This window comes from Ambystoma mexicanum, chromosome 11 (assembly GCF_040938575.1).
Source record: "Ambystoma mexicanum isolate Mex_15411 chromosome 11, UKY_AmexF1_1, whole genome shotgun sequence".
Taxonomy (NCBI): domain Eukaryota; kingdom Metazoa; phylum Chordata; class Amphibia; order Caudata; family Ambystomatidae; genus Ambystoma; species Ambystoma mexicanum.
Genome location: NC_090934.1, coordinates 1,480,619,080 through 1,480,631,299, shown reverse-complemented (window position 1 = coordinate 1,480,631,299; position 12,220 = coordinate 1,480,619,080). Strand labels below are relative to the sequence as shown.

At 44.2% G+C, this 12,220-nt stretch overlaps 1 protein-coding gene across 1 annotated transcript in view; it reads left to right on the top strand.

Moving 5' to 3' along the window:
- The window catches only part of VPS33B (VPS33B late endosome and lysosome associated), a 312,860-nt gene that overhangs the window by 226,890 nt on the left and 73,750 nt on the right, over positions 1–12,220 (top strand). The window lies entirely within an intron of this gene.

Sequence of the window (12,220 nt, the reverse complement as noted above, 5' to 3'; positions counted from 1 at the left end):
CAGTAGAACACCCATGGGTGACCGTTTAGTCAAAATGGCCCCGGTCTTATTTTTTCCCCATTTTCTGTTTGTGAGGTCCTTTTTGGGTTTTACTCTGCGCGCCAAGCCAGGTTTGAGCCCTTTGTTTGTTTGCCTTTGGCGGGCTTCAGTACTGAAACCCGCCTCTGGCACCAGTGTGTCTGGAAGGGCAGAAGGTGAGGGAGGTTCCTGAAACGCCCCTGTCCTTTGTGTTTAGGAATGACTGAATGCATCCTTTCCTGATCGATTGGCTGGCTGGCGGTCCTTTGAGGACAGCCGCCTTGCTGTTTGAGTGACAGCTAGGCCCTGCATGATTGGGAGAAACCTGCTTAAGAGAGTCGACCACTGGGAAGAACAACTGGACAAAGATACTGTGAACAAAGCTTGCTGAATCTTCCTGGAACTTTGAATTGCCCGGTGAAGACCTGCTGCTGTGCTGAAACTCCGTTTTCTGATCGACAAGAGAAGCTCCGCAAGGGACGACTTCTTCCCTTGGGTTATTGGGACCAACTGACCCCGAGACGAACTCCACTGGACCATCTTCCCTGACTGACTGTGCTTCTTTGCTGCTGCAGGAACCGAGTTCCAGGGGTCGAGAAATCCGTAGAAGAGTGCAACGTCTGTGACCCGGCCAGAAGTTCCAGCAGTCTCCCCAGGAACCTCCAGAAGCAGGACGACCAGAGCTGCAGTCACCTCACCAGAGTGCAGGACTCAAGGAGTGAAGGAAGTCCAACCGGTATCCAGGGTCTGCGGTGGTGCTGTTTACTGAGCGCTGAAACCGCGAAGTACCGCTGATCTGAAAAGAGCATGTAGCTGAGTATGTAGCTGCCGCCGACTTCCAAATTGCTGCCACAGGAGCCCTCCAGACGTCCTCCCTCTTGTCCCCACGACTGAGGCCCAGGAACCCAGGATCTGCATCACTGCAAGCAGGCAGGAGCCAGCTGGACACTCTTCTTCTAACCAAAGGCACTGTTCTGACTTGTGGTACTTGTCTCAGTGTCTGTAGCTTGCTCTTCTCAGTTGAAACTTGCAGTAGCTACTTTGCTAGAGTTGATTTCACCTCTACCCTTCAGAAGTGTAACGGCTTGTGACCCTACAGTGATTTTTCTTCAACAAACTCTCTACCCTTGTGCAAGACCTTGCTATCTAAGAAGTGCCTCAGCTCCATAGACTGTGCTCCAATTGACTTTGGCTGTCCTGGCTCCCTGCAGACTCTTCTAGTCCATTTGTCTTTGATACTTACTGTCCCTCATAGGTGATAACTTGTTTTTTAACTATTATTGCTGGGAAAGGTTTTATCTGTATGCAGTCCATCGAAACAATTTCTATCGAAATACAATCCATCGAAATGTATCCATTGAAATGTGTTTCCATCGAAAAGCATATTCATTGAATAGATTTCGATAGAACATTATAAATAAAGATATGTAAATATGTAATTTAATAATAACAATTACAACTGCAATAAAAATTGAATATTTCAATAAATGTATTATCAAATTTCAATGTATATTATTGCTTTGTTTGCCAATAACTGCTTTGTTTATATAATATATAGAATAAATAACTGTACTCTTATTAATAGATTAAATAGATATATTCTTGATACATTAAATAAGTGTATTCTTATTAATAGATTAAATAAATATATTATTATTGATACATTAAATAACTGTATTCTTAGTAAAAATAGAGAAATAGTAGATATATTTTTTGGACACTGGATGTCGCTGTTTTACTCAGTTACTTAATAGGATTCAATGTGTTTCCATGTGTTTCTATAATACGTAATTGCCATTTTGGAAGTTTGCTTGCTCGGGTTGGATGTTTGTCCTGGAGTTCCTGTTTGCGTCCAAAACTTAATTTTTTCTTTGGATTTATTTTTTCAAATGGGCTTTTCAGCGGTTCCTGGTCATTTTTCCCACGGATTGGTTTCCTTCCATGGATTCATTGTGGATTTTGACCTTATTTTCCCTGGATGTCTTGTGGATTTTTGGGTTCTGTTTTCGGCACAAATGGATTAATCGTGGATTTTGACACTTTTTACTTGGATTTTTAGTGCTTTTTCGGGTCCCATTTTTGGCGCATGTGGAATCATCGTGGATTTTTACTTTTTTTTCATTGGATTTATTGTGGATTTTTGGGTTCCTTTTTCGGAGTTCTGTACGAATATTTCCTGGAAACAAATTTGGGGGTTTTGGATATGGTTTTTTTTCATGGGTTTTTGTTGCCATTTCTTGGATTTTTGGACTTTGGCTCATTTGGATATGTCATTTACTTTGTGTATGTGTCTGTGGATGCCACTGGAATTGGGATGTTTTTTCGGTTATTTTAACATTTTATATTGAATGGCACACTGTTCAAGTACATTAATTTGTTCACTTTTTTCGAAATTAAGTATGCACTGTTTCAGCCTTTCCTGTGTCTCTGTACTTTTTCTTTTGATTTTGTGTTTTCTCTTTAGATATTGTTTGTGATAACTGCATTTCTTGATCCGATTGTTCCATTTTCAAGTGTCTTAAAAAGCTCAATAATGTCGGATTATGCGTTTTGAATGATTCAGTCCATTGTGCCACTCTTCTATTTTATTGTTGGTTCTGGAATGACCCTCTAATACCGAATCGAAGCAGTTCCATAGTTTTATATAGTATCATGCTCTCCTTCTTGTCCCACTTCGTGTTAATTGTCTGATCCAAGTACTATCAAAGTAATCTAACAGTGATTCTAGGTATTGTTTTGTGCATTGTCTTTGAAAAACTCTGATTCAGTTAAATGTTCGTAATAATTCTCTACATGATCAATATGTACAAATGCCAGTGAAAACAATAATGTAATGTTATGTTGAAATTGTAAATCGTCAATATACCTTGATTGCATTCAAATGTTTTGTAATTTTCACCAAATTACTTGAGTGAAATGGAAAAAACAGCCATGTATTTTGCATGATAGAAAAATCTCTGTAAATGCCTTAATCTGTTGTAATTCATAATCTAGTACCATGATTTGGGGTGATTTGGGGGAAATATTTTCTCAAATGAATTTTAAAATGATTTTCTACATATCCTCGGTTTTGTTCGGCATCAGGACATATATTAGAGGGATAAGAGAGTCTTCTATCATTCCATGCACGCTATAAAATTGTCTGAATAGTTTGGGGCATACCTTGAATGTAACATCCACATGCCAGATTTGGGAATTTTTTAGGTATTCGATGTTACGTGTAGTACCAAATATTAGTAATTTTTGTTTGTGTATATTTTTATTTAACAGTAAAACATTGTCATTTTTTTCTGTGACTTGTAACTCCGGTGGTATTTCTATTTCAGCATACGTTCCGGGCACTTTTGGAAATTTGCTTTTCACTTGTGTTTGTTTGCTTATTGATGAAAAAGACGTGTAACCGTTTTTATCTAGACTTCATTGGAAGATGTAAGTGCTCACATGCTCTTTAACCGTTTTCCTTCCCTTAACCTTTCCTTTCTACAAATCTCAGAATCTACTAAGTACACTAGTGACATATAAATGCCATTACTGCCCTAGTTAGTGAAGTGACCTCAGTGTGTAGGAAGTGTGTAAGAAGCATCTCCAAAGAGTATCTACTAGCTTTGTGTTGATTCTGGAAAAGTATTTTAAAGTATATTTGATTGTTACCTATATTGCCCTTTTTAAAGAATGCTCATTTAAAAACTACTGTTAACTAAATAAATAATTCTTTATAACAAAAACGGTGTGCAGTCAAAATATCGAAAAAAAATGTCGAAAGACAAAAAAATCGAAAACATAACGCCGAAAAAAGTCAAATAATTTATTTATTTATTTTGGCTCTCGCATGTAAAAAAAAAAAGGTAAAAAAAAAAAATTAAAAAGTGGGGGTTTGGGGGGGACCCCCCCATTTCGAATTAAAAACGTAACACAAAAGAAATGAGACGTTTTTTTTCTCGATATTTTTACTTTCGACCTTTTCGTTTTCGATTTTTTTTTTTTACTATAAACCAACAAAAACCGTGAGTGTAAGTATGACTTGGCTACTTGTATTTGTGGATTTCATTGCTACAGCTCACATTTACCCCTCTTGAGATACGCCTGGCTCCTCAGTCACACTACCAACCTGTGTAGTACAGACCTATACAAAAAGGGAACAAGGGTTGTGTAGTCTCCCACAGGGTTACTACACCAATTCCTGCCTAACAGGCAGATTAAGTGGTCACAGGAGGTCCTAATTGGATAGCCCCAGCCAAGTTTAAATGGTGAAGATCTTTGCCATTGGTAGGCTGGGCACAACTCCAGCTCAGATTCTGGATAACAGGGGGACTCCTGCAGTCATTCACAGATCATTGTTGGAGGCAGGACTCCTACGAAGGAGAGCAACCCACTGAAGACCCGGAACTCGTCGTTGGATGATGGCTAGCACCCATTTTTTCACTTGCCCGTTGGAACACTGTCTCTCTGCAGATCACAAGAAGACCTTTATCGGAGCTTCGACCCTTGGCCTGATGGGAACACCATTCCCGTCCCCTGCACGAAGATCCAGCGGCTATAAGCACTCAGAACGGTCCGAAACTATCCTGTGGGCTAGTCATATGCCCTCCTGGGCTACTTTGTTTGAATAGTTGCTGTCCCACATTTAGCCATGGGCCTCTGCAGATCCTCAGCATATGGAGCAAGAAGCATTTCCCTGAAGCTAACCCCCACAAGTAGGGGCCTTGCAGGAGCAGATTCTTTATTTCTGCTACAAGGGTCGTCTTCTGCCATCGCTTTCTGTGTCCTGCATCATGTCCATGGGCTTCCTCTGAGGTCATCAAATGAGTGGTGATCCATTTGTTGGTGTGTCCTGAGTGTCCAGAGCCGGTCCAACAGGGCCTGGAACTGCGAATTAGCCAGACCCAAAAAACGTGCCGCCTGAAGGGACCCCTGCACCACAAGGCCCAGCTATTTCTGGAACCTCCACAATGGTCCCTGAGTGACTCGGAATACAGGGGGTGAGTAAACATGCCTGTTTTGCCGTCCCCCCCATCTCCCTAGGGTTGTATAGGCATATAGCCCTAGCCCTATCCCTCCCTATCCTAGCCCTGAAGACTGGTGTTCTGGCCTGGTATCCTCTCGTGGGTCTCCCCTAAGGTGGGTGCATTGGGAAGGTTCTCCCAAAGACCTTTCTGTTTATTTTAGTAATTGTTTTAACACTTACAGCTACTAGTTGGCACCAGCCAACGCCTGTGCTACTTCTTGAGAGACACCTGTTTGTTTGTTTGTTTGTTTATTTATTTGTATAGCACTCCTGACCCAGGGGTATATGTGTGCTTTGAACATCAAGTTACAGGCAATGGTAGGGAACAATAGTACAGTAATGAGGCATATGGTCTCCCAAAAAATACTTGGCTTGGTCCTTTGACTCTAAGGGCACTAGTCTTCTGTTTTTCTACCTAGAGAAGGGCCTTTTACGGTTAGGACTTATTCATAAGGTTTTTTTATGCTGTCTGCTACTCCTGTATTCTAAACATAGTTCTCAAACTATTGTATTACTTACCTGTTTGAGATATATGTCTAACTGTATTTAAAAGTGAAGTGTTAGTACTCTTAGCAGACACTTACCTGTGGTTTTCCTATTGATAAGAGTATTGTCGGAAAACAAAATAAATGTATTATACACAGTCCCACACTTGTATTATTAAGAGTGCTTTGTGTGTGCTTAACTGAACCCTTCACCACTTGCAGACTCTCCTACGTCTAAGCTTTGCTGCTCCTCCAAACTCCCCAGATAGTTTGGTTAGACCTTAGTGCTTTTCCTTTCATCAAAATAGGGCACTGTGGCGAATATGGTCAATTAGTTCCTTCTCCCGAGAGGGGAGATGCCGCTGTGAGGCTAGGAAGGTGAGCCCATTCTTCAAGACCTTCCCTAGGGGTCTGGGCAAGTGGGACCTCACTGAGAGTGACTCCCTGTTAGAGTAGGTAGATTTGCTTTTTGAGCAAAATTCTCTCCACCTGTGAGTCCCCCTGCACTTTTCTTCTGGACTCTTGGTTTTTATCTGATTCTCCTGAATGAGTGGGAACCTTTTTCCACACTCACTCATTCTTTTACTCTGTACTTGGGAACACTTTTCATCTCTTTTTGCTACTTTTTAATGGAGTTACGTTGTCCTCCATTTTTTCTGGCATCTACGTTTTACTATTGCAGCAAACAGCAGTTTCTGTCCAGTGTTGCTGGAAGCTCCTTATGCTTTCATTTTTACTTTACTTGGGTTAACTACAGTTACCAGGGCAGGGGGACACCCTTTTGTTCCCCCTGTATTTAATTTAGTGGGTTCAGCACACCTGCCTTATGTAGGGTGCTCATGGGAAACATTGTCTCCCTTTTCTCTCTGTACCAGTGGATTTTAGTTACTGTTACAAGTTCATTTGACAGGCTGATAACAGTTTGCTTTTATGCATGACTTTTGTAGACTTATACCACAGGCTGTCTTTGCAGCTGCAGTAGGGGACACAAGGGTCACCATTAGCCTAAAATGGTGGCTGTACTTTTTTAAGCCCTGTTCATGGTAACTTGTTCTTACTTGAGTCTTCTTCTACTTACCTAGGTGGGCGAGGTCTTGATGGTAGAAAAAGGATGGTTGTAGGAACGATCTATTTGGTTAGGCACTTGTCTCCACTATCAATGTATGGGGTGTAGTACAATTTCTTTCCTCGGGGTTGGCTGCAGGTTGCCCAGACTCCCAACAAACTTCCCACAAAGTTGATTTCAAGTCCAATAAGGTGATGAGATGGTATCAAATGATATATCAGATAAACGTATCCTCCAAGCAAATCTTTGTCGAATACATTTTATTCTTGGATCAGCCGATACGTGTTTCGACCCAATTGGTCGTCCTCAAGGCTGTTAGACATTAGTAACAACATTTGCAATAGCATATAGTCGTGTACCACAAACATGTTATTAAACAAAACATAGTACCCATCATATTAACAAGGGCCCGTATGATTATATACATAACAAATGAAATAAGAGAAATTGAAAGCAAAATTGAGGTCTTGATGGGTCTTTTTTCTTTGGTGGGCTTCCCTTGGAAAGCCTGCCAAGGCTCTCCGAATGCCTCAAAGGACAGGAAGTGGGGGAGGTAACCGAAACTCCACTGGTCTTTGTCCTGCATTGTGCCTGCCTGGAACCAGTTTGAACTGGGAGGCTGGCTGTGCCCCTGGACAGCCGACCCCCAGCTTTGCATGAAAGGCTTGAATGGTGATTGATGGGCTCAGCCAGTTTTCTTGCATAAAAGGCAAGAGTCCTGGAGCAGAACCTCAGAGTTGACCGATGGACTGAAGATCCGAAGAGGAATTCAAAGGATGACGTCCCAGCAACTTTCAAACGACCTCCAGAGCCGTTGAGTGACCGCTGAGACCTAACACTGAATTCCGATCGACAGGGAAGATCTCCTGAAGACGACTTCCTCCCCTGGACTGGTGGGCCTAACCAGTCTCAAGACCACCTTTATTTTGCACCATCACACGAAGAGCTGTGATCCTCCAGGGCTGCAAACTCCCAATACCCTGGCACCTGTGCCATTTTACGATGCAATGTCGCGTGAAGCGCAGTTCCGGCTGAAACCTTCTGTGCATGCAGTGATACTCTTCCGATCCTAGACGTCCCCTCAACCGAGTCGTGGGCCGAGAACCAAAGAGAAGTCAAACGGATGACAATCGTCGGTGACCCGAAGCCTGTGAAGGGTTCCAACGCACCAGTGCCGCAAAGATCCACTGCTGGGCGTCCCACTGATGGAGTGCATCCATCTGTTCCCTTCAAAGTTCCTTCTTCATCCGCCCAGGCCAAGAAAGCCGAACCCGGGGACAACTGTCGCCTGACCTTGGGGGACCAACCTGCTGCACCACGTTTTTGTCATTGAAAAGGTACTTACCTTGGTCTTGCTGCGTTGCTCAGGTGTTCTTGGAGGGCTGCAGTTAAGCTGTTACTTGAATCCCAATCCAGGGCACCCTGAGTCCCAGTGGGGTGAACAACCCATCAGGCTCTAAATAACAAAAATTAAGCATTACTTACCAGCAAACCTGAAGAAACCTTCATAGACTCTGCTCTGTCTACTGCTTACCTGCCTCTTTCCTCCTCAGCACTTGGTCACCGAGACAGGGATGGTATCAAGAGAGACACAGGTTCAAGGATAACAGTTTAAACACCTATTAAGAAATTTGTAGGGTTGGTGAAATTCCCAACTGGCCCTAACTCTAATGGGGTAGTTCCCTCAACTGATGTTTCTAAGGGGTGTTCAGGTCTGTAAATCCAAAAACAAAGTCTCTCTATATCAAACCTCTGCTTGCCCTCACTCTTGAAATAAATGTAGTGTTGGCTCTTCTTAAAAGAAAAATGGTGTTTCAAAAGGAAGTGTAAAACTAGGCAAGATTCAGGTGGTCATTTCATCGGGGTCATCTTTGCCAGTTCAACTCAAAAGTAGCCAGGTTCAGCTTTGCCAGTTCAAATATAGTGCAACTCAAAAGGGTGCCCTTGTTATCTTGCAGGCAGGGCTTTTGCAACACAAAAGAGTTCATAGAAAGTCTCCTGGGGTTCCCTTTCTCAAGCTTCTTAAAGCTTCCAGTTTCTTTGGGCCTCTCAGGGTTCCCTTCCCCAAACGTAAGCCTCCTTGATTTTACAGTTTCACCAAAATGTTCCTACGGTCGCTTGGATTACTTTACCAAAGCTTCTTAAAGTTCACAATGTCTCTGGGCCTCTCAGGGTTTCCTTCCCCAAGCGTAGGCCTTTCTCGTTGCAACAATTCCTCTCACAGTTTCCTTTGGGCCTCTCAGAGTTCAAAAGATTCACTTCAGAATTCACAAACACAAAACACCAAAGTTCATCTTGTCAGGATGCACCTCTTAAAGCACAGCTCCTTCTTGTGGAGTTTTACCAGCATTTCTTTCACTTTGGGGATTTTGCTTCCACTTCACTCTGTGTAGCTCCCCCTTTTGTGCCTTCTCTAGTAGCGCTGTAAGTAGCGCTGTGCACCTCCTCTTCTTAACACTGGGGCAACAGCAGAGACTTTTGAGAACACCTCTCATAGCCCCTTTCCTTAGACTCTTTATCTTGCTTTTTTTCTGGCACCTTCTGCCTTCCCTTGCTATTTGCACACTTTCCTTTGGCCTGGACACCTCCCAGGGGAACTTACACTGGCCTGGACATGGCCAACAGGATGCAGCATTGCCCGATCCGGCTCTTGGGAGACACGTCCCCCTCGCCACGCTGCACCCCTCTGACACACTGGATCAGCATCACGGTGTCCTGTTCTCCTCCGGATCCTTCTGGCTCCTCCAGCTGCAGCCTCCTGCTCTTCAGCCCACACAGTCCATCCAGCACCCACAGCTCGCTCTGTTTATCCTGGCAAAACTGGCTTGGGATTGAGAAGGGATCCCTTGCACAGCCTCCCTTCTCCTCTGCCAACTGCTTCTCTTTGCACTGCTGAATGCCCCAGCTTTTATACACCTGGGGCCTGTTAAGGGGTTTCAGGTGTGAGTCCTTGGCCTCCCTTGCCGGACTCTCATTGGGCCAATTAACAGGACATGCCTGACCCTTAGGACCCCTTTTCTCCTGTTCAGTCCTGGGGTGGTATTTAACAGACTGCAGGTCTGTATAACTGTTGTCAAGTGCCTGACTCTGCCTAGTGGTGTAGTGTAGGCCTCGCCAGTCATCTTCTTCGTCACAGTACTTTTCACAGCACTGGCTGAAAATAACGGGGAAAAAAGCTGAATGCGCGTTTTGTGCACATTCGAAATAGTAGAAAATGTTGAATGCCGAAAAAGGGGAGCAGGGGTGTCTCACGCTCCACTAATTTGGCATTATGGGCTTTGGGGTTGCAGGGATGTCCCCCGTTTACATTGAATGCAAAGCGGGGGGCAAATGACAAAAAGAATTCGACTTTTTCAAAATGCGAACAAGTCAGCTTTACAATTTTGAGACTTGTTCTTTGGGATGCGTTTTTTTCACTTAGATCCACTTTTCACACGGTTAATCTTTCCAACTGTTGGTTGCCTCTTCCCAGTACATGTTGGAAATGGGGAGGAAGAAACGGGTTGAGACTGAAAATACCCCTTAAAGGCTGAGTGAGAGTGTGATGATGTACAACTGGGAAAAGGGGAATACCATCTCTCGCCCTTTAGCATTCTTCTCCCAATCCCCTGAGACCCTCCACTCAGGTGATCCTCCCTCGCTTGTCCGCCCCCAGGGTTGGGATCCGAAATCGATGGCCCTTCCCTGGCCTCCTGAATAGAGGATCCCTGGGGAATACGTGTGAGAATGCCATCCGGTTTCTTAGAACCCCCTGTCTCCCCCTTGACTCTGAGACTCATTTAGTATAGGGTTTGGCTTTTGAAGAGTGGTTAAGTAGGGGTTAACTAATGTTACAAGAGTGGATCTAAGTTTGCTTATTAGCATCAGTAGTTTTCTCAAACCTTTGTGTTGCTTTACATTCTGTTTAAATTGTGCTACCTTTGATTTCACTGTGATATTACTGTGTGAATAGTGCTTACTTGGTTTACTTCTAAAGTCTTAGTGTGTATACAATAAATTGCAATTTTTATATAACTGCTAGTGTGTCAGTGTTTCCTTGAACTGATTGTTTGCGCTAAGTACTGTGCGCCTCACTACAGCCCTTCTCACTCCTACACTAAGCCTGGCTGCTAAGCCATTGCTACCAAACCTTTGGGTAGTTCAGGCTAAACCTAAGGGGTTACAAACCTGTCACCTAAGGTGGGCTTTTCCAAATTCTGTCACAGACAGCAACTTGTGTAGAACTCTCTAACAATCTCCTCTAGGGGACAATCACCCCCAGTCCAGATCTCCCTGAAAAGACCATGTCTGCATACATGGGACTGGAAAGAACTGAGTGTTCCACCCTATTGACTTCAGGTAATGCTGACTGTTATCTGAGGGCAACCATAAAGGAGTAAGACACAAGTACCAGAATGGCCTCCTTCCAACCTATTGGCTTTAGGTAATGCTGACTATTATCCGAGGGCCGCCGTAGAGCAAGAAGAAACAAGTACCAGCAGGCCTCCTTCCAACCTATATGCTTTAGGTAATGCTGACTGCTATCCGAGGGCCGCCGTAGAGGAAGAAGGACACACTTTTTCTGGCCGTGATGACGTACTTGCACAGAATAAGCATTGTGAATGGAGTGGGACTGGGGAAAGCTGTGCACGACTCCTACACAGCAAGGAGAATCCATGGTACGCAGAGGCGAGTCTCTGGAAACACGTCCTGGAGGGGGCAGAGCTACGCATAACCGCGGAACCATTGGTGGCGTAGTGAGAGCGAAGCCCGCTAGTGGGGTCTAGACAGCGGGTACGCTGACCAACAGGGACACTGCAAGCCGTCTTTTGTGATGGCGTGACCATGAAAGCTCTGTGGTTGGCCGGGGCACATCAACTGATGCTGAGACCAGAAACCAGCGAGGAGCCCGAGTCTCTGGACTCCACGCGGTGCATGCCGGTTCAGGTGGGGTGAGCATGAACGGGGAGGTGAGAGTTCCCGCCTTGAGAACACCCGCAAATGCAACAAGCTGTGGAGGCAGAGAATGCCAAAACCCTTCCTGGTACGAAGCACTGGGAAACCAACACGAGCATAAGACCCAGGCAATCTGGAATGAGAGTGTTGCTGACTTCGCACATCAAGGCTCGAGCAGTCACCTTGAGAGTGAAACTGGAAAACATGGAACAGGCAATCAGCCCCATGTCAAGAGAGTGAACAAGATACAACTAGTATTTTTGAACGCTGGGGAAGCCATAACCAGTATCAGAAAGTGAGAGATTTATATGCACGTACGTCTTGTGGACCAGGCAGTTAAAAGAATATGCATGATTTGTATCAAGGCCGGGGAAACCAACATAGGTATCAAAGTGTTTCAATAAAGACGTGACACAAAGCCTCTGGACGTTGAGAAGTCCTGGTGACACAAGAGGTGAAGCCCAAAAGAATATGTTAGAATAATCCTGGAGGGATTTTTACTGCTGGTCAAGGCTAAGTGGATCCTAGAAATCTAGCCAGTGGTAAATAACGAATGAGACAGTTCCCCTTGCTCTATCTTTGATTCTCTTGAGAGGGGGAACAAGTGCTATAGACGAGATATTCATTTCTTTATTGACTGGGTATCGTGCAGGGATATCCTAAGAGATCGATTAAGACTGTGATACATGCTCCAAGTGCCGTCCAGACTGA